Source organism: Acomys minous, assembly GCF_964271855.1.
Source record: "Acomys minous genome assembly, chromosome: 11".
Taxonomy (NCBI): domain Eukaryota; kingdom Metazoa; phylum Chordata; class Mammalia; order Rodentia; family Muridae; genus Acomys; species Acomys minous.
Window position 1 is genome coordinate 89,618,433 of NC_140492.1, and position 26,241 is coordinate 89,644,673.

Sequence of the window (26,241 nt, forward strand, 5' to 3'; positions counted from 1 at the left end):
GTAAGTTATCCTGTACCCCAGCTGCTGCCAAGAAACACCAGATGTCTCTTAGGGGAGTCTAGGACTCCCCTCGACTTAGGTCTGTGAAGACATGGCCATGCAAGAGCCAGGCCTGTATTCTGAGACAATCTTACCTTTCAGAGATGTTTGTTCATCACTTCGTGGATTTACCTCACCAAACTAAGTAATCACAGGATATCAAATTGGAACGCCACTTGCATATTCTTGTGCAGGCCCCCCTGGGTCCAGGTCCACCAGCCTTGGTGGTCTTCTTGTGGAGGTTGTTTATCTCTCCTCCTTCCATCCCTCATCTCTTCCATAAAACTCACAGCTCTTAGCTAAGAGTCTCTAAGAGGACTTCTTTGTTGGACTAATATCCACTTATAAGTGAATATATACCATGCATGCCTTTCTAGGTCTGGGTTACCTTACTCAGGATGACTGTCTCTAGTTCTATCTATTTGCCTGGAGGGATGTCATGCAGACACTAAGAGACCACACATGCTAACCCAGAAATACTACATCCAGTAAAGCTGTCAATCACCATAGATGGAGAAAACAATATATTCCATGAAAAAATTTAAACAGCACCCAACCACAAATCCAGCCCTATAGAAGATACTAGAAGGAAAACTCCAAACCAAGGAGGATAATTTTACCCAGAAAAACAAAGGAAATAAATAATCCCATATCCACAAAACCAAAGAAAGGACTCACTCTCTCTCTCTCTCTCTCTCTCTCTCTCTCTCTCTCTCTCTCTCTCTCTCTCTCTCTCTCCATTACCAATATGAAAAAATAGGAACCAATAACCTCTGGTCATTGATACCTTTCTAAATCAATGACCTCAACTCCTCAATAAACAGACATGCACTAACAGAATGAATGAGAAAATCTATCATTCTGCTGCATACAAGAAACACACCTCAGCAATAAAGATAACATTATCTTTGAGTAAAGTGCTAGAATATGGTATTCCAAGGAAACAGACCCAAGAAACAAGCTGTAGTAGCCATCTTGGTGTCTAATAAAATAGACCTTCAACCAAAACTAATCAAAAGAGATGGGGAAGGACACTTCATATTCATCAGAGGGAAAATACACGAAGAGGATGTCTCAATTATGGACATCTATGCCCCAAATGCAGGAGTATCCACATCCATACTCCTGTCCAGGTTTCTTTTTAAAGCACACTCTCAACCCTCCCTCTCCCCCCTCCCCATCCCCCACATGATCGCATAAAATCCTACTCCAACCCTGTCCCCTCCAAGGAAAGCCTCCACATTCCTCTCTTTCCTGAGGACTGTCCCAGCCTCCTCACCAGGAGCCGCCATTTGTGTAGTAGATCAGCTATAATTTATAGATGATGGTCCTTAAGCCTTTCAGAGAATCTGTAGAAGAAGCACATTGAAATGCTTAATAGAAAGGTTGAATGTGACAGAGACCCCATCTTCTAGCAGTGACCCCAAGGCCTCCAAGAAGTCTTAGATGCAACTAGAGATGACTTTGCCTGGATTGAATCTTCCCCAACTGGCCCACTGGAATAGCCCTGCCCGAACTATGGACACCTGGAAAGTTGACTGCCCTGTTTTGCCTAGACAAAATTAGGTCAGTCATTCTCCCGAAATCATCTTCCACGGAAAGACCACTCAGATTTTTCTGGGCCAGGATTGATATTGCAGTTTTGCCCTACGATCTGTGCCCAGAATGAGGCCATAGACACCACAGAAGCCTATTGGGAAGGTCATCTGGGTAATGAGTAAGCCTCTGCCATATTAATCAATATATAGGCTGCTTGGATTATGCCCCCTGAGGCAATTTATCTTTCTCGGGTCCCTGATGGGTTTGAGGATCACTTTAACAACAAAAACCCAGGCTTTAGATGTCTTCTTAGAGAAGTGTGAAGTTTATGTAAGGTTTGAGGACCTAGGAAATGTTTGAGGTGTTTTAAGGTTGGTAAAGGTATATAAAAACTGCTGTATTTAGACTTTTCAGAGTTTTAACATTAATCAGATTTTAAATAGTCTGGCTTAAAAAGATTCTTGTAAGCTTCAGGAGATCCACTTGAATCCACAGGTCACTCTCCAGATTAAGTATTTCCTATTTCAGAGGTTGGGATTCCTCCCCCATTCTCTGAGTTTGGGACTCCCCTCCCCCAACTACCATGACCATGGGCCTAAAAGTTTCAAATGTAATCTCCTTAACTTTATCTTCTGCTGCTAACATATGTATATTCCAGCATACTGCCCGGTGCTGTATCCAGAACACAGGAGATCTGGCCTAAACCTCACAGACTGCATCAGCTGGACCTGCAGTTTCTAAGCCACAGATGGTCTCACAAATCCTGAACACCAAATACAGCAGCCTGCTCTTCCTGGACTTAGCCAACATTTCAGCTTTTGACCCCCTGTTGCCGCCCTACTGTCAGCAGGAAGCAGTCAAAGACAAGATTATTTCCTTGCCCTTTATCTATTTATTATCAACAAAAGGCTGGAATGCTAGGTCCTGCAGCAGGGCACAGCTGGCATGGTCTGCCCTCTACCTAGGGGCGGGGCTTTCCCTCTCTCAGGCACTCGCTGTATAAACCAGACATTTTGGTTTTACTGGCCCACTTTGTCCTTTTGCCTGCCCTTACCCTTACCTCTTCCCAGCTCCCTACCCTCCTTCCTTCCCTTTCGCCCAGCCCCCAGCAGGTGCTCTCCCTTCCCCGTCCCTCCTGTGCCGCTTCCAATAAACCTACATTTATATATTATAGCTCAGTCGCCAATTAGCTCACTCCGCTTATTTACTCAATCAGCATGGAGACCAGCTGTGTGTTAAATAGAAAAACAGAAATTCTTATTGTTATAAAATAAAAAGTGGCGATGGGGAACCTTTGAGAGCCCATGCCAAGGTGTGCCCCTGAGAAATTACGTCATGCATCAGCACTGCTGTGAACGGGGTTTGCTGGGGGAAGGGAGAGCAGTAAGGTCCTGGGAATGGGTGGAGGCAGAGGGTGGGCATGTAGACAGGCAGAGAAATGGGAGCCGAGCTATGAGGACAGAGATAAGGGGGCAAAAGGGATGCCAAGGACAGAGAGAAAGAGAGAACACCCACCGGCAACAGAGAGAAACCTGGGGTGGGCAGTGGTCCTTTTATACTCAGCACACACCTGGCGCACCTGGAAGTGTTGTCAGGTGAGGAGCAAGTGATGATGTAAGCAGTTGCTAAGTTCCCAGAAGGAGGCTAGCTGGATCGCTGTATGCCAGCACTTACAGTTTTTTTAATTACAAATCTCAAAAAGCCTATTAAAATTGGTTTAAGAACAAAGGGAGCACTACATGGACTATTATTTATCTGCTTTTTCTGGGTTGGCTTCATTCTCAGTAGGATTCTTCATACCCAGGACCAAAGATGTATCTTGCTCTGCAGACGTATAAATCCTCAGTACTCAAACATAAGATGGCAGTGTGTCTACACTGCAAGAGTCACATGACTCCCCAGGTGATTCTAGACAACCGTTGTAATTTCTGTTTGTACCCATGAGGTACTAACTGGGTGGAGGGATTAAGTGCAGATTTTTGGATCTGATAAACATTGCCTGGAGGTGAAGGCACAAGAATTGAAAGTACCACTAAATGAAGTGAAATTAAAACTAATTTTCATGAAGGTCTACTTACCCTTCTTTTTTTTACTAATTTATTCATATTACATCTAGATTGTTAGCCCTTCCCCTGTTTCCTCCTATTCCCCCCTCCCTCCCACTTCCCCCCTTCTCCCCTCCCCTATGTCTGTGATTGAGGGAGACCTCCTGCCCCTATATATGCTCTAAGATTATCGAGTCTCTTCTTGATAACTTGCTATCCCTCCTCTGAGTGCCGCCAGGCCTCCCCATCCAGGGGATGTGGTCTACTTACCCCTCTTTTATGGAGGAAACTATGACAAGTAACATAATTTCAGTAAAGTGTCTAAGAGAATGACTCTCAATAATGATTTTTAAGGAGCTTACTCACCCAGGTTATCCATTCAGACACAGCTATGTTACATACTTACTTAAAAGGTAGACCCCGTTTTGTCCTGCAGTAGTATAAGTATCTAAGCATATGGCGCCCCTTTCGTGTCTAATTGCTGGTAAACATGATCGATTAAAGGCAAAATTTCCAAAGAAATGTTCAAAAGTCTTTCAGAAGGAAAGTCTGGAAGTCTTAGCAGTCAAAATGCGGACTGCACGCAATTCATTCAGTGCTTAGAGAGTCACCAACTGTCACAGAGATTTATGCTGCTTCAGTACAGGAAACTTGATGGAAGTGTCAATTTATCAGAGACATTAGCTATAGGGATTCAGAATCAATACGTTTTAAATATGTCTTATGAAATCTAGATGTTCAAATGGTGTTTCCAGAAAGTATCTTGAGAACAGATAATTGGAGACATTGACAGTTTTCTTAGTCTACCATTAGAATGAAATGGATAATTTGAATACCCACTGTTTTAACCAAGCTACGTCTCTCCTTGATGGCCTTGTTTTGCCATTGACAAGGTGACATTTAAAGAATAGTCTGAGATGAGTACATCCTAGGAGACTGTGATTTAACTTAGCACTTAACGCACATTGGTCTGCCTCGGGAAGGTGCTGTCTGTTTTGTCTTGGTTCATGCAATATTGGAGTGCCTGTGTCTACTGTGATCATCTGGACAGATGGAAGAAAAACTTCGGGAGTAGAATCAGAGGCCACAAGCTAGGGCAACTGGAAGCTGGATTCTGCTTCTCTGAGGGGAATAAAGAAAAACTGGAGAACATGCTTAGAACATGTGACATATGCTTGAAGAAACTTATTAAAATTATAACTTTTAATAAAATGTTTATAAATGTATATATTTTTCAAAAATATAAATATAAAATGTATTTAATAATTGGATACTAATATTAGTGGCTATAGATTAAGCAATAAGAATATTTTTTAAAAGAAGATTCTCTAGGATATTACAACACCAGGGTGCTCGTATCTGAATACTATTTCCGATACAGAAAATCAAAATCATTTTATTCTAGGGAATCCTCAGTTTCTCTGTTGGCAACTGCATTATTTTCTGGTCATGCTATCATACACCTTTTTTGTCAAAAAGAAATAGCACAAGCACTGAAAATTATTAAACTGCTTTTTAGAACATGAATTCCATGTATTCAAAAAATTGATTTTCGTGCCGAAATTTAAGCAGCATGGATTTTTATTAAGCAATTGCGTCTCTTGTGCAGGTTTTCTTATTACCTCATCCAGACCCTGCTCTCAGAATTGAAAGAAACCGCTTAGATCAGTTATCAAGGCACAGCACTTTGGCGTGGGTAGGGATAGTGGAGCAGGGACCATCAGTTTCAGGCTCCAAATGATCACACATTCAGAGTGAAGTCTCTAACTTAGCTTTGCTCACCCTTCTCTTGGCTATGTATGTCTTTTAATTTTAGAGAGGGAGAAATAGTCCCCAGGGAAGAACATATCGTTTGATTATCTAATATCTAATGGTCAGCCCTGAAAACATACCTAGAAGTGATATTATACAGACTGAGCAAGTTATATTTAGAATAATACATGTTTATACATCTGCATAGCTGCCTGTAATAACAATTAATGAAAAATAATGCTATGAATTTGAAAGAGACCCACTATACGAGAGGATTTGGGGTACATCAGGAAGAGGAGAAATGTGTTAATTATATTATAATCTCAAAAGCAGAATTACTCCTCATCTGTGGGGTGATGGTGTAAAAAAGTATTGTAATAAAAGGCAATCTCCAGAGAGCAATCAATAAGCCAATGCTGAACTCCCATATCAAGATCAGAAAATAATATTCTTATCCGGAAATGAATGATAACTACAATAAACCAGTTACTAGTTAGAAATGAAACTAATTAGAAATTAAAGTATTAAAATATACAAAATCAGAAACTGTCCAGTAAGACAGTTTATGAAAAGTATAGAAATTTAGTTTTTTATGGCCATCCTTAAGAATTGATAGGATGTTTACAGAAAATATGTGCCAAAGTTTCTCATGGATAGAGAGAAGGAATCAAAAACAACATGGGGGCCCTGGTGAGGGAACCAATATTTAAGAGAAGCAGTTGAGTTGGTTTGGAATGGAAAGTTTGTGTGATAAAAGTAGATTACCATGAAAAGTAAATTGCCTGAGCTCTCTATTGCAGTACAAAGCATTTAATCCTGGAGTCAAGCAAGATTAGCCGTAAAAAGGTTGATAAATGCTTAGTGATCTGGGAAGAGGAAAAGGCTAATAGTCCACTGAGTACAAACTGGCCTTTGTGTAAGTCTTTCAGGGCTGGTCCAGTGGACAGACCTCTCAGCAGGATGCAGCCAGCGTGTTATCAGTGGGAATGGGCAGGAAGGGATGGTTTCAGGAGACATGGCAAAGGAATGTCAGATTAAAGGACAGGATATCAGACTTTCTGAGCCTGAGTGACTGGAACTTACTGATACAGTAGCAGAAGTGTGGACATCAAAAGTATGGCTTGTAACAAGGGAAGTAGTAAACTGGCTTGAACAGTAAGTGGGAAAACGTGATGTCAAAGAGGATGCCCAGAAGTCAGGACTGGAGAAACGTGTTTAGTCTATGTATTTATAGGGGCCATAAGTGAACCACAAGTTTAAGCCGTGCTAGGCAGAGGATATGAGTAAGAAAGCTGAGTCCTGGAAATGCCCACGTCTCAGGATTGAAAACAAGAGGAAGTGACAGCGATGAAGAAAGAGGACAGAGATCACAGTGCAGCGTCTCCCTTGAAGATAGCAAGCCCATGGGGGCACCATGTCCTTGAAGAAAGGCATCTTCTCCCTGAACTGTGGGGAGCTAAATAGGACAGGCATCTCTGATGACCCATTGATTCGTTCTTGAAGTATGCTAGATGCATTTACTGCTCAAATAAGATCACAGTGTCCTCTTGTCCTTATCTGTATAAGATCTGGTAATTCAGCCTCAATGGTCATAAAGAACAAAAAGAAAGAAGGAGAAAGAGGGGTTAGGAGAGTGCTGGGTGGTACAAGATGCCTTACGAAGACTGACCAGGATGGGAATTGTCGAAGAAAGGACAGAGTCCTCCAGGAAGGCAAGAGGAGTAACCAAGGAAGAGGAGAACACTCACTATTCTTGGAAAAGACTTTTTCAAGGTTTTAGAAGTTGGCCATCTGGCCTCTAAAAATTCAGAAAGAGGAATCTAAGATTTTTCTAAGGGTCCACATACTCAACTGATTTTCTTAGTTAATCTTTACTTTGCAATGCAAAATATGCACCTATAGCCCACGAGGGGAAAAAAAATGCCCCATAGATTTGATAGGATCAGCTCGGTTTAGATAGAAACCAATGTAAGCTCATTCTTACTGGTTTGTTTTTATTCTTATAACAAAAGCCCAAAATGTTTCCTAAAACAATTGTTATTAAGTAAATGCATTCAATAAATATGCGTGGTTGTGCCAGCTAGAACTGTTTTGCTGTAACAAGGAGAAATAGTAATAGGAGCTTACAAGTCTTTCCTGTTTCTTTTCTGAGTCTCTCCAGGTGAGAGCAGTACAGATGACTAGAGAAGCTCTCCCAGACGTCATCCTTTGTTTACCTTTCTAAGATCTTAATATCTAAAATGTCCTCATATATCACGATGACTGCTTCAAATTGCATTTGCCGAGATAAATGATATCTCTAAAATTAAATAACTCTGTGCTAGCACTCATCCATATGCACAGGGTTGTTTTTATCTATTTTATCTTCTATCTTCAGAATAAATTCCTAGTGCCAAAATGTCATTCAGAAAGGGCATAATAAATTATAACGTTGCCTACAGTATACAAGAGTTGCCTTTCAACCGACGCATGCCCTCGAAAAATCAGGCATATTCTTTTCTGAGTTGTCAGGAGGGTGGAAATTATTTTTAGTAATTTTAATTTGTATTTCCTTAATCACAAGTGACCTTGAATAACTTTTGTGAATACTAACTACTCACATTTATCTCAGGGAAATCGTTCTGATTTTCTGATAATTCATCAGAAGCCGAAATGAGAAACCATGAGAATATATCTGACGCTTTCTAGATAAGAGATAACTTTAATACTTGGTTACTCTTTGTCTCTTCAGAATTGATGTTCAGATCATTAAAAGTGGCATGTGAGATAACGATTTGAAACATGACCTGTTTTACGTGTAGAACGCATGACTGCATTTGTAGATACTAAAATGTCGCCCAGTTTGAATGATATATTGACACAGACGGAGGCTGTCAGAAGACATTGCCCACCCAGCTGTCCTGCTGTTGCCATCTTTCACAACCAGGAGGATGGAAAAGTTTAACTTTTCTACCACAGACTTCTCAAAAACCCATCAGCAAGTGAAAAACTTATTGGAGGGGAAAACAAGTAAAAAAAAAAATAAGATTTGAAAAGGAATTAGAGTACTCTCCAGGTACTGAAGAATTCACTATGGATTTTAATGTTCATTCTTCTATGAGAAGAAGAGAACCTATAGACCTGTTAATGCAGGAACTCCCTCAGGAGTCTTCCCCTCTCTATAACTTCTCTCCATCGAATGCTCTGTTCTTGGTCACTAAATGGACTACACCTCTGTACATCTCCATGAAAGCTCCTTGCTAAGACACTGGCAAGAGTGTCCGCATAGAGATACATCTCCATGAAAGCTCCTTGCTAAGACACTGGGAAGAACATCCCCATAGAGAAACCCCCAGCTGCTTGTAAAACAATTAAATTCCCCGAAATGTTTCTGCAATTTAGCGTCCTTGAGTAAATTCTTTATGAAACACGAGGCAGTTTAGTTCAACCAACACTTCAAACCTTCAGGTGTTCAGAATTTATGTTACTAGGAGACACATCTAAAGACACCAAAAAAAGTAGCCATATTATCTGGATTATTTTTTAAAAATGTCAGCATACTCCAAAGCATGCTGCTGATTTCAAATTAGTATCAAGTATTTTGTTTAAGCTTTTTGATTTTGTCATACTGGGTTAATTTATTGCACTTAGTATGTATGCGTTTCTTTTTGCATATCTTGATTTGACATGGTGGCTGGTGATTTTGTGGACATATAATCTATTAAAGCAAAGTAAACAAAAAGGGGAAATGATGTTTACTAAACAACTCCAATATTAGGTACACTTTAAAACATGCTTCCCAAGAAGTGGAAATAAATAAGTGTTTCAAAAAAAATATCAGGCTTCTTAAGCAAGTCATAATTACTTTTCTGGAGAAGTATCCAATATAATTGAGTCCTTGGCTACTGGAAACCACATACTTTTATCTAGGAGCTATGAAGTTTCTCCTAAATGACTTTAGAACTAGAGAATTCAAGGCACGTTATCAGCGGTGAAGGGCCATTCTTTATACAGCCGAGCAAAATAAGCAAAATGATTCAAGTGCCATCTATAGGACATGTTGAAGCACAGGAAGAAAATTTGCTGTCGTGATTGATACATAACCTTTACGTAGTATTCTTCTGCAGAGTTGCGCTTTTATTCTGAGTGATTAAAAACTTCTCAGGCAAATGTAAGCCACGGCCATTAACGCTGACCCCCATCCTCCTCTTAACTGTGGCTTTGCTATCGTCCAGTTCCGGAGTCCAAACTGGAGATGCAGCACAGCTGAACAGCGGATGCACTCGTTACAACCTTTCATGCGGAGGACAAGTTACGAATGCTGCAGTTGTTGTCTGTAATTATCTCTATTTTCCTCACAGGTGGTCTCCTTGCTGCTACAATTTCTAAGCAATCATAAGTAATATTGACTTCTTTTTAAAGCTGTAATACTCAGGGCTGAGCTTCCTCCCACTCTATCCATCTGCGTCAAGAAAGCATAAGGCTGAAAATGCTTAATGACAGCAAAGGGTCAAACGTGTCTTCCCTGAGACCACTGTCACACAACACATGAAATGGAGAGGTCTGATTATTACTTGGGTGGTTAAATAAAATAGATGTTTGATATTAAACTGAAGCAGTACTGAGGCTAGGATAATGTGTTTTGACTAATGCTCTGACAAGTAATGGTCACCTATGTTGTGGAGGACTGGGAGTCTACGCTTATTCATGGCAGGTGGGGAAGGGTCAAGACACCTACCACCAAATATAGCTCCCTAAAGTACTGGATATTTGAAGATGAAAGGATTTGAAAGAGACAGATGCAAGGAAGATTTTTCTAACTTCTCTCTGAAGCAAGTCAAGAGATCCTCATGTAAAAGGTTGAATCCTTCTTCCTTGTGCCTCATGAGAAAATAACATTCTTATTGTGGATGACAGAAAGATGCTAAGAACTTAAGGACACATCTTAGCTTGGATTTCTTTTGTCTTGCCATATCCCTCAACAGCTCTGCACCCTGTATAAGACCAATAAACACTCAAGTTCCATCATTTATCTTGGCTCTCTGGACCTTATAAAATAATCTTGATAACATAACTTCTCATAGTTAATACATTTATATGCTTTTCTTTTGTTAATCTATCTTTTGTTCCAAGGGTCCTGTCTAAGATCTGAAAAGAGAAGAGAAGAAAATTACCTACCTACCCACCTACACACACACACACACACACACACACACACACACACACCCCTACACCAACCCTAGCACCAGCAGCAGCACTTAGTTAATCTTTAACAGTCCTTAGCAAGCTTGAGAAGTAGATCAGATCTACTCCACTGGGTAAGAGATTCTCGATGAATTTGCTTATGATGGCAAGCATTATAGTAATTGTGTAACAAATTGCTTTTAAATCCAGAAAAAAAGTAGTGTAGCATATGCAAGTTTAGTTTGACTTAATTCCTTAGTGCAGGGGTATTTAATGGCATTTTAATTAGATTTAAAACAGTCCATACTAAGGAAACTATGCTTAACTATATGTATTTTATTAAATCTTTACAAGATTTTTTAATTATAAAATAAAGCTTACCACTAAGTTATTGTTGCTAACCTCACTGTTCTGTAAGATATATTGGCGAGAAAGGGTATATGCATATAAACAAAATAATAAACTAATGTAGGGAATCAATCAAGAGCCAGGATTGTAAAGAGCTGTGCTGTCACACTCCAAGTGGAAGTTAGCTCTTGTATCACTTCCTTCAATTAAGCATCAAGTGTTCTGGTCATCAAATTACCGTTGCATCAGCCTCGATGGGCATATTCAATATCATATCACAGAAACAGAGAACAGAGAGGAACATTCCAGGGGTAATGGGATCATGTGATTATATTTAGTCTTACGAGATAATGAATTTACAGCAGGTATAATCTGAGTTTGGACAAAAAAGGAAAATCTTCATGTATCTCAAAGTAGCTACTAATTTACTTAAAAATCATAAAGGGAATTGTCTGTACATGTTCCGCACGACATGCTAGTTGTTTCCTTGTGATAGAATATCTGACACCAATAACTTAAGGGAGGGAGGATTCATTTCTCCTTGGTTTCAGAGGTTTGCATCTCTGTGGGAAGGGTTTAGTGGCATACAGCTAGCACTTCACCTCATGTCATCCAGGAAGCATGGAATAGCAGTAGAAGAGGACGCAGCCCCGAATCTTGACACCACTGACCCCCTTTTCCCAGCCAGGTATCACCTTTGAGCAGTCCCACCACCTCTTACTATTTTTTATGTTTGTCAAGTTAACCCAGCCCTATGATCTGACCCAGGCTTAAACATCTTCATAGACACACCAGGAGCCATGATTTCTTGACCTCTCTCAATCCAAAGAAATTGACAACAAAGATAAAATATCACACCCACCTGTCTCTATTTACCTAAATTTTGCAATGCTTTCAGTCAGCCATATTGACTTAGTTTTTGGGGGGGGATTGTTGTTGTTGTTGTTGTTGTTGTTGTTTTGTTTGTTTGGTTGGTTGGTTGGTTGATTTAAAGGAGTTACCAACCCTTCCTTATTTCTAAGCATTAGACACAGTGTGCGTGTGATGTTTTGTTGATAATAATTGCCTTCACACTCTGAACTTGTTTCTTTCTACTTTTTTCCATGATGTTGAATGAGACACTATATTGAGACATTCTGTTCTTTCCTTTTATAATTTGTGGGCCATTTTTTTCTTTCCATATAGGAAATAATAAGGTATAGGCACATTGGGGAGGGCTGACAAATGCATAAACCTTTGCAGTCACCAACCAGAATGACAGTTTCAATTTTTCCATTTTGGCATAAATTATACACATATTTATTGCCAGTTACTTTCTGCCCAAAGTAAGCCACTGTGTGCTGATTTCTGATGCCACAGGTTTGCCTTGCCTCTTCCAATGCTTCATAGAAATGCAACTACAGACCAAGCCCACTTTTATTATGGATTTGCTTTCTCAGTATAGTTTTGAAATTCATAGATGTTATTGAGCCAATTTATACGTCATTGTCTGAATAACCTCTCACATATCCATAGTATATTTTTACAGATGGAGATTTTTATACATGAATATTGTATTTATATCATGTGGACCTAAATTTCTTCCCCTTCAATTGCTCCGTATATTTCCCACTCCCTCTAAAATTTACAACCTCTTAATCTTTATTATTATTATTATTATTATTATCATCATCATCATCATCATCATCATCATCATCATCACCATCATCATCATTATCATTAATGTAACTTTCCCAAATCAGTATAATTCCCAATACATTATATAAAATACTTACCTTTGCAAGTAAGTGTACCTTTTGTGTTTCTTCAAAGAACCTTGGTTTTTTTCAATGGATAGGGTCATCGCTAAAATTCACAACTGGTCAAAATCCAGAGAACAACTGATGGTGGTGTGCTCATCCCGGTGCTTCTGAGAAAGAGAGAATCGTCCTTCCTCAGGGACAACCCACCCCACTGGGTAACCCCACATGATATCCAATCCCAAGTGATGAATCCTAAACCTGTAATGAAACATTTTAATGGAATATTAGCTTCAGATAGACAATGACATTATTTTCTCATAGATTTAAATTTACAAAACGTGCAACTTTTGAAGTCTGTGTAAGTTGCTCAGTGTGCTAGTGATCTAGTTTCCTGTTGGAAAGAAAAGAGTTAATATTCTGACATTTGTCAGAAATAGGGGCCACATGAGGAAAAACAAGATACAGGAATCTGGGGAGACAATTTTGATGAAGACTAACATTGGGCCATTACCACTTTCGGAGAACTCTGGTCCCAGTAATGAAAGGACAGACTCCTTTTTGGTGCCAACATAGATGTACCAGTACACCAGGAGCCCTCGTAGTGGCAAATATAACTAAACATGTAACTGTATCCATACCACAAGTGACAAGTGTGACTGCCTTGCATCTTAAAATTCTGCCTTTGCCTATGAAAGAAGATATATATTGTGGGCTGCTTACATTTGACAGTCTTTTCAGGGAGATGTACTGAACATACGCACATTAGGGAGAGGGACCGGAAGACCCAGGGACCACAGCCGCACAAGTCTACCTCCTGTCCGTGTGATGCGCTGTATGTTCTCAGCCACAGCTCATAGTCACTCAGGGTCCTCTTGCTCAAGAGAACACATTTGGGTAACAAAAAAAAATGTCACATCAATCCTTTCATTGAAAATGATCAACAGTTTTGGATGAATCATAAACAGCTATTAGAAAACAATAGAAAAGAAAAAATAAGATGTGGAAATCGAAGAGGCGACTTGAACTATGTAACATCCATTTTAATTCTAGGCTTCAAGTTTCAGGGATATTGCCAGGTAGAGCCCAAGAAAAAGCTGAATTCTCTTGAAATGAGACTTCGGAGTTCAATTAGACTAATGTTATTTTATGTAAACCCTGTGAAGATTGGTAATTTTATCATTTGTCGTGTTAATTGAAATAGCTTTTTTTTTCTTTAGAAAGTGATTTTTTTTATCTTGAATATGATTTTTCTTTGAATAGTGCCACCATTTAGAAACAACTTTGACTATATTGAATTTATAAATTCAGATATGTCCATTTGATGGTTTTTACTAATGAGTTAAATTTAAATGATGTCAAGTATTATTCTAACATCACTTAAAAATTATTGATGAATTTGATAAACTGCAAAAAAATCAGTGGAGGTATGTATAAGATATAAATAAGAAATTAGTCTTTAAAAATAGGTTTGAAATTTAACTTCATTTACTTAAATTTTTACTAATTAGCCTTTTAACTGTTTTTTTTCACACAAAGACAAAATGAAAGACAAAAAGCCTCCTTAGCACATCAGGATTAAGATCTGCTGGGGGAAAGTGTGCAACGGCTACAAAAGGAAGTGAGGCGGAATGTTGAAAGTTCAAAAAGACGCACAAAGCAGAGGTCAAAGAGAGCTGAGCCTGCAGAGGAAGGGGAGTAGGAAGAACACAAATATAGCCTGCACAGGAAGGATATTTTTGACCACTGCAGCCGCCCTTTGTGCTCCAAGAAACCTAGAAGGGATACAGAATAGGAGCCAAGGGCTTGATATCCAGACTACAACAAGGAAATCTGAAAGAAAAAGTAATAAACCCTCAATAGCTAAAAACAAACTAAATAAATCAGATTTTTAAAAAAATGAGTAGTAGATCAAAATAGACATTTCCCAAAAGAAATCACATACAGTCATATCCTCATGGGGAAAAAATGTTCAATATCAATAACAATTTAAAACGCAAATCAAAACCACACTGAGATATCAAATCATTTCTGTTAGAGTCTTTGTTCATAAAAAGGTAAAAGGAGAGGTGCTGGTGGAGGTGTTGTAAAGGGACGCGTTGGCATGGTTTTAGTGGAGTTAAAGAGAACAGTACAGAGGTCAGTAAACAAACTACAGAACAGAATCCCCACATACTCCAGCAAGTATAGCACGGCACGTATGCCGAAGTGAAATGGTATTAGCATGCCAAAGACACATCTGCATGACCGTGTTCATTGCTCCGCTTTTAACAACAGCCAAGAGCTACAAACAGCCTAAGTGTCTAACAATCAATGAAAGGATAAATGAAAATATAATATCATAACCAATTCAATATGACTCAGCTGTAAAAAAACAAACAAACAAACAACAACAATAGCAAAATCCTATCGTTTTCAATAATGTGGATGAAGCTGAGCTCGCCGACTAAAATTAACCAGGCACGGGACAAGCTCTTTATAGTCCAACTCATCTGCGCATTCTTATAACTGACATCATTGAAATTAAAAGTAGAACAGTGTTTACCAGAAACTTCGAGAACAGCAGGCAGCAGGCAGCAATGCAAGGAGGGAGTCTGATCATTAAAAACTAAGTAACAGTTAAAATAAATATGTTTATGTATTTTAGTCTATGCTGGACTACCTATAGATAACAATAGTGTACTGTTGGTGCATTTTTTTTTAATTAAAAAAATAGAAATTGAATGCTTTAGCCACAAATAAGTGTGTTTACTGTGGGAGATATGATCACCTTGCTTTGAAATCAACAAAACCTAAGCAGGCATTAAATATCACATTGTACCACATAAGTATGTCATATTAAGTGTTGCTTAACAAAAAGATTAATATGAAAGAGAGAAAGAGTAAGGTTGAATCTCTGTGGGTTAATGTATTTAAAGTTAAAGGAAACTAAGCCTCAGCGCCTTTTTCCTTTACATGAAGCAAGAATTTACATGTCACCACAACCATGAGCCGCAGGAAACGGGAGACGTCTCCATGAAATGCTACATAGGAGTAAACGGATGAAACTCAACAGGCCCATCATTATTCATTCTCAGAAATGAACAATTTCTCTTCCATATCAGAGCATTAACCCCAGTGACCAATGAAATGGATTATAGAGAGATTGCCTATAATATCAATGTAACCCACCAGACCACCTTTCCCCCTTAAGAACCATATTCCCTGGAGTCAATCTGATGTAGAGTTCCAGGATCCGTCTCATCCCTGGTGAGCAGAACAATGACTTCCTCGTTGTTTTTCCCACCATAATACTTCATTATGTCTGTTCCATCCATAGAAATACATACAGAGTCTGCTAAAGGCATGTGAACGTCTGTTTATAAGTATGCCTTAAATTTTTGGAAGAGAAAACAAAATGATATCTATAACAGGTAATTGAATAGCTGTGTTGCCTTAAAATACTTACATGTCAATACTGAAATACGTTGGCATAGAATATCTTTACTTTAAAATACAATTTTCACCAATGTGCGTCAGAGCATTCTCCCTGTGATGAAACTTCCATGATATGTTTAACATATTTTATTGCGTTCATTGATTCTCAGAGATTTTCACTCATATCATTTCTCTCAGTCCTTCCATGTCTGCCCTTCTACCCCTGAGACCTCTTGCACCAAAAAAAAAAAGTAAAAATAAAAATAAAAATTATTAAAATCCAATTTGTGTTCTCTATATACTCACTGGAGCATGGTCAAACTCTCAGTGGCCTGCCCCTTAAGTAGATCTCAGTCCTTTCCCTCCCAGATACCAACCAGAAGCCATCAACTATGGAGCTCTACACTTCAGTATCCCCACTGAAAGTTTTTAAGAGTCCTCTTCATTGGCTTTCTGTCTAAGTTGTTACTTTGCAAGAGGGGGTGGTTTCTCGCCATAAACTTATTGTGCTCTGTGTATAATTTACCCTTGTTCATTCAAATGCTGATTTCCCTATGCTACTCTGCTGTTTCAATGGCACATGGCTCTGTAATGTTTATTTTAAGTATCTCCTGTAGCAAGATTGTGTACATATGCACACCAATTGTTCTCTGTTGTGTCAAAAAAACAAAAAAACAAAAACTCTGACTAGCCAATGCTAAGTGATAAAGAGAATAGGATGGGACATTCAGGTCCAGCAAGAGGAGAAGAAAAAGAAAGAAGTAGTAATTGAGCCATAAGGAGAGGACCAAGGAGCATCAGGAGAAAAGAACCAGAGCTAGAAGATGACTTAAAATGCAAGTATGATGGGGATTTTGGCTGGGAGAAAGCTATTCTATCTTGAAGGTTTAGGATGGAGCAATTATTGCTCAGTATTGTGTTCTAGGCAAATTAAATAAGTTATAGTCTCCATGTGTTGTTGCTTGGCTAAAAGCTGGCTAAAGATAAACTGCTGCTGTTCTAAATTTGTGCTTTATATTAATATTAATAATCATTCTACAGGGGCTAGGGGCTATCACAGAGGCTTTCCATATTTCTCTCCCTTGTCCATGTCCTGGTGCATCTACAATCATCGGTATCACAGCAAAAGTAGTTTCCTTGCTCTTCACAGCCAGTGGGACCATGGATGATGGACCTCCATACCATTTTTGGTGATGGCACAGAACAAAAACGTGGCTGCCAGATAAAGTAAGGCCACTCACCCACACACAACCCTTGGAGGCTTCAGATAGGAGCTCAAACTATGATCATAGCCTTCAGTGGTTACATGGGCCATGGACATCAGCAAAGACCCAGACTGCAGTAGAGCCACAGACTCAGGCATGACTGTTGCAGGCAGCATGGACCCAGACATCACTATGTCTCCAGCTGACAGCTCAGGCCTCTGCTTCAGTATGGCCCCCAGGAAGCCACACTGCCTATGGATGTCAGCATGGCCTGAGTTCACAGCAGAGACCATAGTCTTCATCATGGCATTCAGTGGTAATATAGGCTACAGACATCAACAGGGAGACACAGCTGAGGTTGAATCTTAGACCCAAATATCTTGATAGCCTTAGTTGGCAGTGCAGGTCACAGACAGCCTGCGTGCATGTGCATACTGCCTGGCTTTCAATGATATGTTTAATTCTTTGTATATGTGTGTGAGTGTGAATATAGTTGCCTATGGAGGCCAAAAGAGTGCTTCAGATCGCATGGAATTGATTGCAAGATGTTGGATATGGATGTTGGAAACTAAACTCAAGTCCTCTAGAAGAACAGCATACATTTTTAAGCACTCAAGCATCCCTCTAGCCCCAAAGGCTGTTTTTCTATTTGCTTTTTTTCCTGGTGCCCTTTATTTATTATAGTTAGTGTTTTCTATCAATGGCAACACAAATCTAGAATCAGGGAAGAAGGAATCTCTACTAAAGAACTGCTCAGATTGGATTGGCTTTGGATTGTTTTGTGTGACATTATTTTAAATACTAATTGATGTAGAAAGGTCCAGCCCACTGTGGAGAGTGCCATACCCTAAGCAGGTGGGTTTTCAACCATACAAAAAAAAAATAGGTGAGGAAACCAGAGAAGCAAACCAATAGAGCACTGTTCCTCTGTGGTTTCTGCTCAGTACCACTGCCTGAATCCCTGCCTTGGCTTCCCTTGACACTGAACTATAATCTGTAAGCCAAATAAACACTTCCTCCCCCCAAGTTACTTTTGGTCATTGTGTTTATGATGGTTTCAATGGAAATGTTTCCCATAGGCCCCCAAAAGAGTGGCACTATTTCAAAGGATTAGAGGGTGTGGCCTAGTTGAAGTAGGTGTGGACTTGTAGGAAGTTAGCCCCTGGCCTTGGACATTGCATTGAGGTTTTCAGAAGCTAAAGTCAGGCCCAGAGTCAGTCTCTCTCTCTTCCTCCTGCAAACTGATCTGTAGGACTCTCGGCATCCTCTCTAGCACTAATGCTGCCTACACACTGCCATGGTTCCCACGATGATGATGATGGACCAAACCTCTGAACTGGAAGTCAGCCCCAGGGAAATGTTTTCCTCCGTAAGAGTTGTGTGCTCATGGTGTCTCTTCACAGCAATAGGATATTGATCAGAACAGTGTTTATCACAGCAACTGAAAGAAAAAATAGAGAGCACAAATGTGGCCCGGTGATCCTTCATCTTAACAGACTTCAGTTTGTTTCACTAAGCATGGTCATGCAGATGAGATTGCAGTTGTCATAAGGCAGGAAGAACTTATATATCGAAGTTTACCTCAGACTAGTCATCGAATAATAGGGGAAAGCAACTGTTACAACAAATGTTCCTTAAACGTTTTCTCTCTTCAGCCTTGAGCTATGAAACATATCCCCATTAGTAACAGGAGCTCACTGTGGCTAAAGATGGTAGTCAAAGAAGATAAAAATTAAAAGACCAACAATCTGATTCAAATATTGCCCTTCCCTTTCCATAACCTTGAAAATGATATGCATAAACATTGCTATGATCTGAATATATACTGAAAATTTTTATAGAAAACTAGTTTGCACTGTCACTTTGGAAATCAATATGGCAGTTTCTCAGAGAGTTAGGGATTGATCTACTTAACAGGAAACTATGCCACTCCTAGGCATCTACCCAAAGGACATTCTATTCTACCACATGGACACTTGCTCAACTTTGTTCACATCAGGTTTGTTCATAATAGCCAGAAACTGGAAACTGTCCTTCAACCAAAGAATATATTTTTAAATGTGGTATATTTACACAACAGAGTATTACTCAATTGTTAAAAACTAATAACATCATAAAATTTGCAGGCAAATGGATGGAACTAGAAAAGATTGCCCTGAGTGAGGTAACCCAGACCGAGAAAAGCAAATATGGTGTGTGCTCACTTATAAGTAGATATTAGCTCTAAGTAAAGGAGAATTATGCTACAATCCATAGACCAAGAGAGGCTAAATAACAAGAAGGGCTCATGGGAGGATACATGAATGTCCCTGGGATGGTGTGGCCTGGGGACCAGAGAGGATGAAAAACAGAAGGGATCATGTTGGGTCAGAGAGTGGGAGAAGGGTAGAGGGAGAGAGTACTGGGAGAGATAGCTGGAACTGGGAAGTGTTTCAGGGGGCAAGGTAGAAACCTCGTGCAATAGAAACTTCCAAGAATCTATCTACAAGGGTGAACCAAGCTAATAATGGGAGCCTGAACCAGCCATCTTCTGTAACCAGGCAAGACTTACAGTGAAGGGATTGTAACACCAACTGAGACACATATTTTTGACCTACAATTTGTCCTGGTAGCAAGATGTGCTGGGGGGGGCGGGCAGGAAATGGCACAGAAATTGTGGGAGTGACCAACCAATGACTGGTCCAACTTGAGACCCATGTCATAAGAGGGACACTTTATCTGATTGCCTGGAGTGCCAGGAGCTAGAGGCTGGATAGCCCCGAGAGCTAGGAGTTAAGATATAACCAAACACACACACACACACACACACACACACACACACGAGAGAGAGAGAGAGAGAGAGAGAGAGAGAGAGAGAGAGAGAGAGATGGAGGGAGGGAGAGAGACTTATGAAATACTCCTAATGATTTTGCTATACTTGATTTTGCTATACTTGCAGACTGGAGTCTAACATAATGGTCATCAGAGAGTCTTCACCCAGCAACTGATAGAAACAGATGCAAAGACCCACAGCCAAACTTTAGACAGAGCCCAAAGAATCCAGAGCAAAAAAGAAGGAAGAAATATTGTAAGAGCCAGACAGGTCAAGGACACCACAAAATAATAATAATAATAATAATAATAATAATAATAATAATAATAATAATAATAATAATAATAATAATAATAAAGGAAGGAAGGAAGGAAGAAAGAAAGAAAGAAAGAAAGAAAGAAAGAAAGAAAGAAAGAAAGAAAAAGAAAAAAAACACAAATTGTGCATGGGACTGACCTTTGCATGTATGTTTACTAGAACAGTAAATTTCCTCACTTTCTTGTAAGCCCTAAATCCCAATAAAGTCACACACTTGGACTTCAACACATGAGTGGGGAGCACAAATGTGTCCAGACGAATATGTACTCTAGATGCCTACCATGTGTAATCAGTCTCCATCAATTAATCCCCATGAATGTGGGAGGAATTGCTCATTAGACAAACAACCTAATGACACTTCAAAAATTCTCTAAAAATCTTCTGAAAATAATATTTTCAGAAACAAAGCAAATTGACTGCAACAAACTGCGGCTCAAGGAAGGGTAAGTGGAAAGGTAGGGAGGGAGAAAAGGGCCAGAGGCATGGTTACAAGCTCTGAGGGAGTCCATGGTAACCAAATCATCACACACAGAGGGCAGTAGATGTGACTCTACTCTGTCTCATACTCTTCCTCCAAAACCTGGAAAGTTCTTGTGGGTGTTCAGGTGCTGTTTAAAATTCTGCTAGACTTCTTCAGTGCCTCTTCTCTCCTTTCAATTATACAATTCAATTATATAAATATTTCCTGCCAGACCTGTTGGCTGCCAGAGTACATCAGCTTCCACTTCTCAGCGCATATCAACCACAGCTATTTAGAGTATTCTAATGATTGAGCCAGAAACCCCTGACTCTCCATACTAAGTTATTTTCCAAAAGAGGAAAATGTTGAAATGTGAATTAGACAGCCTCCTATATTTTGACACCATTTAGTTTTAATATAGAACTTTAATTAGTATAGTTCCTTTCATCGTTATTACTAGCTTCCCCCTTGCAATATGGCACCTTTGCTAATTTCCAAAGCGCGAATGTCCAATTGTAGGCAATACTCTGAGGGAAGAGTTTATGGGCCGTGTTAGCATGTCTAAATTATAATGGTTCACAAAGAACAAAGAAATGGGGAAATGCAAGAGCGTACAGCAGCTGACTGGGGTTTAGAGGTCAGGCTGGGTATTGTTCGAAATAATGAATAAGTTACAACATCAACGCTGAGAAAGTGAGGGTAAACACAGGAGTATACATATAAAATCAGCGGAGCCAGCCAACACTCAATCCTAAGCGCTGATTTAGATGGTCGCTTGGAACTCTGCTAGTCATGCATTAAGCTATTGACAGCATGAAGTTCACCAATGTCGAAGTACTTCATACCACAAAAACCAGCTAATTCTACACATTAGGGTATTTTCCCAAAGGGCTATTTGTTAGACATTAACCAGCAAGCCCTTGTACTTGGTGCCACTTTACACTTACTCACCTGAAGTTTTACCTACAAACAAGCTGTTCTGCTCTGTGTACGTCAGAAACGTACCTCCTTCCTCTCACCTATTCAGTCCCAAGATCATTCTGGTTTGTGTATAAAGTAACTAAATATGTTTTAAGAGACGAAAATAACAAATAAGGAGCACATTGGTTTAGTAGGCATTGGTTTCACTTGATACAGCAGTAAATCTCTGAAATTCACTTTATAAGAGAGGTAGGCATAACAGAAAACATCTGCTTTCTACAGTCTACAGCCCTAGTTCCTTCAGGTAAACAAACTTCCATCTGTTCCTATGTCAGAACAGCTCATGGTGTCTACTGTCCGGCAAGCCTCTTTTCAGTGCTAATAATCTAGGAATTACTGGATGTTGATGAAAAGGATCAGATCTCGAGTCTCAGGCTTACCGTTAAGGATGCTGTATACATGGGAGAAACCCAGGAGTCTAACATCACATTTCTGAGTAATATAGATGATTCTAAAGTGAATGGTTCTCAGCCTACCTACCTCTCTGAAGCGTTGCTACACAGTGGTACCTAGGTGGTGGAGTTTCTTCTGGCTTCTTCTCACATGGCCAGAAGCAAATCCAAACCTGCCTGCTTTCTCAAGCAGCATTTCTCTGTTCTCAGAACCTGTTTGCTGCCCACTACCCACCTCTCTGCAAGTACCGCCCCAAGGAACTAATCCTTTCATTTTCTTATTATTCTTTCTCTGTATTTTTCTTTCGGTCTTGCCTAAGGAATAGTAATTAAACTACATAATTTTAATCCTTTATTTTGTAAGGGGCTAATATTTTCCAACAGCCTCTCAGACAGAGGCCAGTCAAGCTAAGCCCCTTCTTGTTGGAGTTCTGACAAGGTTAGTTTAATAAGAAATCTTCGTTCACTTAAACAAAGTGATGTATGCATGAGCCATTCTCCAAGGAATTCCCAAAATGTCCTTTCATATGTGACTTACTGTATAAATACATATGGCAAGTTAATGTTTATAAATGTTCCTGTCGGCTTCCCTCTGGACACATGCTTCTTCTAAAATTAATAAATATTTCTATTTTGCTATTGGGGCATTGTTGTTGTCTCAAGCTTATATGAGAACAGACTACTTCGAATCACCTTCCGCAAAATCACGAGACAAACATGAAAGTGCTGTGCATATGTGTGTGTGTGTGTGTGTGTGTGTGTGTGTGTGTGTGTGTGTGTGTTGCTAAGAGAGATAGAGAGAGAGATGGGGTAAGAGACAGAAATAGAGAAAAGGAGAGGTAGAGAGGGAGGGAGGGGAATGTGGAATGTGGAGGGTAAATATGCTGCACAGAAGTTTTCATTTGGCCATCAAGAAGAGGAGAACAAACAAAATGTGCCAGGGACCAAACGGCCCGTGGTCGACCCCCACCAATTCAGCATCTGCAGCAAACATCCTGCTTGGCCACTCATTAGGCACGCAAGGCATCCGGCTTAGCCCTGAGAAGAGAGCGATCTGATCCTGAGATAACCACAGAGACATCCTGCTTTGCCCCACCTAGGAAAACCCCTCCCCCTGCAGATGTTCCTGGGGGTCAACCCCAGAAGATTCTGTACTTTTCCATTACCCTCCTCGCTTACCCCTGCCCTCCCTAAAGCAGGTTTTAAAAAGCCTGCCCTCACCTTCAATAAACAGCTCTTGACAAGCTACGGTTTCCTAGAGCCCTGCGTCTCTCTCGCCCAGTTCTTTATCCACAGGTTGCGACCCCCCTCGGCCCCCTAATAACTGACCAGCCGGACTGGTCGAGTGGCGCCCAACGTGGGGCTCGAGGTGCGGGTTTCTCCCCGAACGGATTAAGGGACCGGTCCACAGGATTTTTCATGACCAGCCGAGCTCGCCCGGCCAGCCTCGTCATTAGGTGAGTCATCCATTCGCAAATCTCAAGAATGGGCCATTCGCTGTCCAAAGAAGCAAAGAGGTAAAGGACATACTCAGAGAGAGGGGTATTAGGGTAAAAAAGAAACATTTGATTGAGTTTTTTGTTTTTATTGACCAGACCTGTCCCTGGTTCATGATTGATGGACCTACTATTCATTCTGAAAAGTGGCAAAAAGTGGGGCGTGAGCTTAATGCGCTTATCCAAAAAGATGGTAATGCAGCGGTGGCGAACAGTATTTTTTCTTATTGGGGCCTTATACGGGACATAATTGAGTCTGGCGAAAACGAAAGCCGACAGAGGCAACTCCTATCCGTGGCTGAACTCTGCCTGCACGAATCTCTTCCTCCTTCTCGTTCCTCTTTGCAGGGTTCCTCTTTGCAGGGTTCCTCTCTTACGCTCATTGACATGTCCCCCGACTCTGTTCCTCCTGCATCCTCGAAATCTTCAGAAAATCCTTCCCCTGAGCCCGTTTCTGATTCTTCCACGGTCCCCCGCCATCTTTACCCTTCGCTTCCTCCCGCCTATGAGGATCCTATCTCAACCATGGATTCTTTTGCGCTATCAGCCTTTTTTCATTGGCCATATTCGCTCTCACTCCACCCTGCCTGGGCCTCTGACTACACTTAATGCCCAGGTGGACTTAGCCAAGTGCCCCCTGCTTTCAGGGCTGGCCATTCCATCCGCCAGCGACCCCGTTGCTATGGCCAGGGAGGCTCACGCCCTCCACCACCTTAATTCCCAAAGCCTTCGCCACATGTTCTCCATCACTCGGGAACAAGCCAGGGCTATTGTTAAAGAATGCCAGGCATGTGTCACCTTTCTTCCCGAGCCACATAGGGGAGTCAACCCTCATGGCCTCATGCCTGGACAGGTCTGGCAAATGGATGTTACTAATTTCTCCTCTTTTAAGAAACTTAAGTATATTCATGTGTCTATAGATACTTTTAGTGGATTTATTTGCGCCTCTCTGCATGCTGGAGAGGCTACTAGAGATGTTATTGATCATGTTTTGTATTGCCTTACTGTTGCCCCCAAACCCTTTACCTTAAAGACTGATAACGGCCCTGGATATACAAGCTCTGCCTTCAAGTCCTTCTGTGCCCAACTGCAGATTAAACATGTTACGGGGATACCTTACAATCCCCAAGGACAAGGAATTATTGAAAGGGCCCACCAAACACTCAAAGCAATGCTTAATAAGTTACAATCCTATATCCCTCTACAGCAGGGCCTCACCTGCTTCTCAATCATGCTTTGCTCGTCCTAAATTTTCTACAAAAGGATGACCTTGGCCACTCGGGCGGCCGATCGCCTTTGGCACTCTTCCACCTCCTCCACCTATGCCAAGGCTTTGTGGAAGGATCCACTGACCCACCAATGGCATGGACCCGACCCAGTCCTTATTTGGGGCAAAGGTCATGCCTGCATTTATGATCAGGAAGAACAAAATGCGCGCTGGTTACCTGAGCGCCTAATCAAACCTTTTAACCCCCCTCCCCCAGGGAACACCCCTGAGGAAAAGATGTAATTGTGCTCTTTTTCAGGACCATGATCTTCGGTGTGCTGGTCATCTTTTCACATTGCCTCTGCCTCTTCCCACCTGCCTCCACTGTCCCTTCATATGACCACTGGCCTTATGCTGTTTATAATTTTACTTGGGAGGTTGTTAACCAGGCCGGTGACGTTGTTAATTCCTCTTTGTCTCTGGGTGCCGAACCCCATTGGCCCGTCCTGCATGTCCATCTTTGTGCCCCAGTTCCTATTGGGGTGTAGAGGATATTTTTTGGCCTACAACACAGTCCAAGGCGCCCGAGCTCAAGTCCTTTTCCCGTGATGTCGGAGGCGCCGACCCAGGCTGTCGCAATGATTTAGAGCGGGTCATGCTTCACAAAAGTTTTCCTAAAGAGGGAACGGTCTACGGTGGAGGCATCTATGTTCGCCCAGGTTTCTCTCACCGGCCCCGTCATGATAATAACCGCTGTGGTGGGGCCCAAGATTTTTACTGTGCCTCTTGGGGGTGTGAGACCACTGGCGACACGTACTGGAAGCCATCCTCTTCTTGGGACTACATCACTGTCGATTCCTGGGTTCATCCTCAGCCCTATGGTGAGGCCGTTAAAGACCTTTGCAATGCGGCCCGTTCAGTCACCAATAAATGGTGCAACCCCCTAACCATCCGCTTCACTGAGCCCGGTAAACGAGCCATTTGGACGGGTCGTGGATTTGAATGGGGCCTCCGTGTTTATAAATCAGAGTACGATTTTGGCCTTACGTTCAGGTTGCGCCTCCTAAAAGAGATACCCAATAAGGGCGCTGCAGTGGTTGGGCCTAATCATATTTTCCATCATCCTGTTCCCATTCCTGCTCCTGGCCCCCGCCTAAGCCCGCCACCCCCATGCCTCCCTCCCCATCCACCCCCTCGAACGACCTCCTTTGGTCCACTTTGCCTCCCTCTTTCCGACCTACCCTCCCTGTGGGCCCACCCCCCCAGTTTGGCTGATATCATTCTCCAGTTGGCTAATGCCTCCATATGGGCCTTAAAAATGACTCCTC

General features: G+C 41.0%; 1 long non-coding RNA gene across 3 annotated transcripts in view; it reads right to left on the reverse strand.

The window, feature by feature from the left end:
* Window positions 1-1,292: 1,292 nt before the first annotated feature.
* The window catches only part of LOC311609148, a 36,429-nt gene continuing 11,480 nt past the window's right edge, over window positions 1,293-26,241 (reverse strand). Inside the window, exons 2-5 of one of the 3 annotated variants that reach the window (XR_014783282.1) lie at window positions 18,577-18,688; window positions 12,680-12,795; window positions 2,738-2,806; window positions 1,293-1,388 (exon numbers count right to left, since the gene is read on the reverse strand). This is a non-coding gene — a long non-coding RNA (uncharacterized lncRNA). Of the gene's footprint in view, window positions 1,389-2,737; window positions 2,807-12,679; window positions 12,796-17,751; window positions 17,831-18,576; window positions 18,689-26,241 lie in introns of those variants that run through there. The other 2 variants (XR_014783281.1, XR_014783283.1) reach the window with 2 other exon arrangements.